This window comes from Crocuta crocuta, unplaced genomic scaffold (assembly GCF_008692635.1).
Source record: "Crocuta crocuta isolate KB4526 unplaced genomic scaffold, BGI_CrCroc_1.0 scaffold303, whole genome shotgun sequence".
NCBI lineage: Eukaryota > Metazoa > Chordata > Mammalia > Carnivora > Hyaenidae > Crocuta > Crocuta crocuta.
In genome coordinates this window covers 145,953-151,610 of record NW_027528276.1, presented here as the reverse complement: position 1 = coordinate 151,610, position 5,658 = coordinate 145,953, and positions in this window count along the sequence as shown.

Below are 5,658 nucleotides of genomic sequence, written 5' to 3'. Positions count from 1 at the left end.
TTTGGTACATCAACCTCCAATTGTGTCAGCGCCATTTATTGAAACTATTTTTATAATATATGTTAAGATAAACATATCTATGAATATAACAAGTGTTTATCTGCACAAGGCCGCTCCAAATCGTCTTACATTCCACACTTTGGGAAACCCCACGGTGGCATGTTGAGATCACGGCAGTGGATAAGGAAGGGTTTTCAGTAGAAATTGTTAAGAATTTCTTATATAATTTCAGACACAATAGAAAATATGATAAGTATGAAGAAGCAAATAAAAGGCATTTATCACCCTCCTACTCTGAGCACTAGTGCCATTTTGCTATATCCTTTTCCAGTCTTCTCCCCTTCACACCTATATATGATATCTTATAAAAAGGGTTTGATGAGATTATACTGTTTTGTACATTTAATTTTTACTAATATGTTTTTAACAGCTCTTTATATCAATAAATCATATTTAAACTTTTTTAATTAAAAATTTTGTTTTCAGTAGGCTCCATACCCAATGTAGGGCTTGAACTTAAGACCCCAAGGTCAAGAGTTGCGTGGTCTACAGAATGAGCCAGCCAGGTGCCCCAATTATATTTTTATGTAATAGTTTTAGTGAATTTTGATGTCTGGTATGCCTTCTGGCCCCACTTTCTCCCTGCTCCTAGACACAGACTATCACCCTCTTTAAGTCTCTGTCTTCCACAATCTCATTTTATTTTTATTTTTTTGTTTATTTATTTATTTTGAGAGAGAGAGAGGAAGAGAGACAGACAGACAGACAGACAGACAGACAGAAAAGCAGAGAGCGAGGGGGAGAAAGAATCCCAAGCAGGCTCAATGCTCAGCACAGAGCCTGACATGGGGCTTGATCCTACCACCAGATCATGAAATGAACCAATATCAAGAGTTGGATGCCCAACTGACTGAGTCACCCAGGTGCTCCTACAATCCCATTTTAATGGTACCTACCACCATGGCTTAAGAAATAAAGCCAAAAGCCTCTGTGCTCCTTTTCCTGATTCCATTTCCTTTCCTGCCCTCTGGAATGAGCATTATTCTAGAGTTCGTGCTGCTCATTTTCCATGCATTAATATATACCCATTACTATATCCAAACATACCTATTAACAATGTATAGTATTTCTTTGTAGGCCTTAAATTTATATATATACATATGTATATATGTGTATATATACACAGTATATATACATATGTATATGTAAATATATATATTATATATATTTTTGTATAATGATGCAAATGTGTGTGTTTGTGTATATATATATGTGCATATATATATATTTATATATATATAAAATGACATCTTACTGAACATATCCCTTTTAGGTTGCTTTCTTCACTTAAAATGATGCTTCTAAGTTTTATCCATATTGCTGTATGTAACTTTCATTTATTTGTTTTTAACTGCTGTCTAGGATTCCATTATATGAGTATACCACAACTGACCCACCCATTTCCTACCAATAATAAAACTAAGGAATGATATTATCTTCTTATGTAATCTGTAAGAGTGTCTTTGGAGTTCATAACCAGGGCCAAAATTGCAGGGTTGAAGGGTGTATATATCTTTAGCTTTACTAGATACTGCTGCCAAATTGCTCTCTGACATGGTCATCCAGTGGTCCTCCTTATTTACGGGGATGTCTTCTAAGACCCCCCCCAGTGGATGCCTGAAACCATGGATAATACCAAGACCTACATGCAGTATGTTTTTTCCTATACATACATACATACATACCCATGATACAATTTAATTTATAAATTAGACACAGTAAGAGGTTAACAACCATAACTAATGGTAATAGAACAATTATGACAATATACTGTAATAAAATTTATGTGAATGTGGTCTCTCTCTCTCAAAATATTGTACTGTAGTCATCCTTCTTCTTGTGTTGATGTGAGATGATAAAATGCATATGTGACGAGATGAAGTGAGGGTGAATGATGTAAGCATTGTGACTTAGTGTTAGGCAACAATTGCTCTTCTAACAATATATCCGAAGGAGGATCATCTACTCCCAGGCACCACTTAACTACAGGTAACTGAAGCCATGGAAAGAGAAACCATGGAGGGGGGTGGGGTGGGGAGAGGACTAGTGTATAAAGTTACAATGGATCAGCAAAGTATGAAATTTCCTTTCCTTTACATCTTAACTAACCCTTGGTATTGTAACATTTATAATTTCTTTTTCCATCTGATGAGTGTGAAAGGGTACTATATTAGCCAGGATCTAGTTAGGAAATCAGACACCACACAAAGTATTTCACACAGAGGGGATCTAATAGAGGCAATTGGCTACATACACACTGGGGAGCTGATAGTGGAAGAAGAGGACACAGAGAAATAATAACAGGAAGCAGGTGCCACCTGTAGGGAGAGAGGAATGAAAAAAAAAGATGTGGGGAAACTAGAATCTAGGGGCTCAGAGCAGAGTTCTTGGGCACTCAGGCCTTGGAAGACGGGATGCCACCATCTTGGCTGGTATCTTGGAGGAGCCCAAGGAGGCTGGGTCTGGGAGGCTGGAGCCAACCACTGCTGCTGGGGTAAGGCTGGCAGGAAAGAAAGAAACAGGGACTCAGTCCCTTCTCCCTTCACCTTGCCTTCCAATCTTCTCAAGTGCCTCCCATTGCTGGAACCCAATGGGAAGCCAGCCGGTCCTGGGGGCTGGGAGGTGAAGTGTGCTGAGTCCCCATACCAGCAACAGAGCTGAATATGGAAGGGTGATTTGGGCTGAGAGACATTAAGTAAATAACTCCCCTAGCATCTCACTGTGTGTATATTACATCTAGGTTCTTTCCATTTTTATGTGGAGCTATTTTAAACAGTGTTCCACAAACGTCCTTGCACATACGTCTTCCTTAGAATAAGTTTCTGGAAGTAGAATTACAGCGTCAAAGAAAATGTATATTTTTAAGGCTTCTGATCCAGGCTGACAGAATCGCTGGAGGAGTAGGGTTTGAAGGAAAGGGAGTCCCCCCCATGGTGTATTCCTGGAAACCGCATCATAGAGCAGATGGCAACAGAGAAGACCGTCTTTTTACACTGGAGCGCTATGTTACCAAGGGGCTGCTTTCTGCCCAAGGAATGAATGCCAGGAGATTGTCGTTCTAACTATCCTATGTCAGAAAAAGAGAGATAGGGCCTTAAACTTCAATATCACTTATACTAGTTATATTAGCCTCTGGTAATATAACTATCTATTACTGGGGGTGCCTGGGTGGCTCAGTCAGTTGAGTGTTTGACTTTGGCTCAGATCATGATCTCACAGTTCATGAGTTTCAGCCCTGCATTGGGCTCTATGCTGACAGCTCAGAGCCTGGAGTCTGTTCCGGATTCTGTGTCTCCCACTCTCTCTGCTCCTCCTTCCTTGTTCTCTCTCTCAAAAATAAATAAATAAACAAACATAAAAAAAAAAAATCCATTACTCCTTGACCACAGAAAAGCTACAGTGAATTATAAATTGTACACACACAATTAGAGCACACAAAAATATAATCCCATAGTATCATTCAAGCAATTTATCTCCAAATGATACATTCCTATGCTAAGTGATCAGTATTTAATTAACTGTGGGTTTTTTTCTTAATTGAGCATAGAGGGGCCATGAGGGTGTGTGGTGAGTCTGGGGGGTTGGAGGGCAGGGCCTAGAATGAATGTAGAGGGGGAAATAAGAGTCTGAGTTTAGGAGGGTGGAGGAAGTGGAAGACCAGTTAGCACACTGGGAGTTCTGGAGAAGTGTAGGGAACAGAATGTACAGTGGAAAGAATGAAGTGTTGGGGGTGAAGGTGAGGCAGCGCTGATGGAAAAACCTCACCTGCATCACAATGTAGCCAAAAGTACTCTGATGGGCCCGGATTCTTTGGCCCATGTTTCTGCTCAGCTCATGAGAGCATGAATCACTAATCAGATGACTGCAATCATGAGACTTTCCACCAGCAAGTAATGAAGAGATCAGAGCCCCTGACCACCGGGCCAGCTAAGCACCTCCCAGGGGGCTGCCTCTGCCATGCTTACCTTGGAGAGGGCCCTGCGGAGGGTAGCTGGAGGCAGCAGTGGTTTTGGCTGGGGACCGTGAGAAGTGCAGAGTTGAAGTCTGGGCCTTGAAGAGGGCTTCAGTGACTTCTCCAGCTCCTGATGCTTTCCAAAATGTATGTCCAGGGAAGTTGGGAGAATGGCACCGAAACCTCTAGCCCTCACTTATCTCTGAATTGCCCCCTGGATATCTCCAGCTGGGAGTCCCCTAGGCACCTTGGAGTTATCCGATCACTGGGCTGTAGCTCCCCTGAGCACAGGAACTGTTTGGTGCACTGTGATATGGTCAGCACCCCATGCAGTGCTGAGCTTTCTGACTGGATGGAGGGATGGAGTCCTGAAACAAAGCCCACCACCTTCCACTTGGAAACAGACCCATGTCTGCCTGCTGCCCTGCCTGTCACTGATGTCACCAGCATTGTTGCCAGACTGATTCTCCATCTTCCTCCTCCTCACATCCGATGGGCCAACAAGTCCTCTACATTCTACCCCGGCAATATCTCTTGAATCCATTCCTCCTCTTTACCACTACGGCCTGCCCTAGATCAGTCTCCTTCTGCACAATATGCCACTCTACTTCCCCATCTGAAACCCCCCCATGGCTCCCTAGTGCCTTCAGCATAAACCCAAACTTCTTAGTTTGACCTTCCAGGTCCTCTGCTGGTCACCACCCTCCTTCTGTCTGTATCACCCATTTCTCCTCTGCATGTCTCCTCTTCCTGACAGGCTGGCCTCCTCCTTATTCCTCACACATGCCCTGGGTCTACCAGCTCTTGTACCTGGGCTCATCTCCATCTGTACTCTCCCCTCTTCATTGGCTGATCCTAGATTGGGTCATCTCTCCTGAGTTGAGAATCTCATATCTGTGTTGAGAGTCAGATTGAACTCACACCGTAAGACCCACTCTATGTTACCTAGTGCTGTTATGTTAGTGCTGTGTGTTGGGTGCTGGTGATAAAACTGAGGCTCCGGTGTGCTCAGGGATGTGAAGGTCACACAGCTCCATACTAGTAGCATCTACCCCTTATTAAGTATCTTCCATGTATCAGGTATTCTTTTAGGTGTTTTGCTATTCCTTTCCAATAAACTTGCAACATGTCATTCAAAAGGATTCTGCACCAGCTGTGCCCATTGCTGAACAGAACTAGTGGAGGAAACTGGCTCAGCAGATGGAATGAGTTACAACTGGGGAGGACACCAGATGTTACTTTGTGGATGTTGGGTTCCTGGAGAAGATGAGAGGAAGGAAAGGGGAGATGCAGGGGACCTTCCCACTGCATTAGTGCCAAGTTATTTCTCCCCTGAAGGAAGATGAGCTAGAAACTGTAGGTTCAGATGGTGCTGTGATTCTGCCTACACAAAAGAAACACTTGAGTTAAAGGTATTAATGCAGATTCCCATGTAGGGGGCCTGGGATTCTGCATCTCTAACAAGCTTCTTGAAAGGACAGGCACTGTGCTAAGCCCTTCCAAGCATCAGTATCTCATTTCATAGCCATCCTTGCTCTGAGATTAAAGCTGGTATTTCCACTTTGCAGATGTGGAAACTGAGATGTGGAAACGATTGGCTCAAGGTCATGCAGCTGGTAATTGACAGAGTCTGACCTTGAATCCAG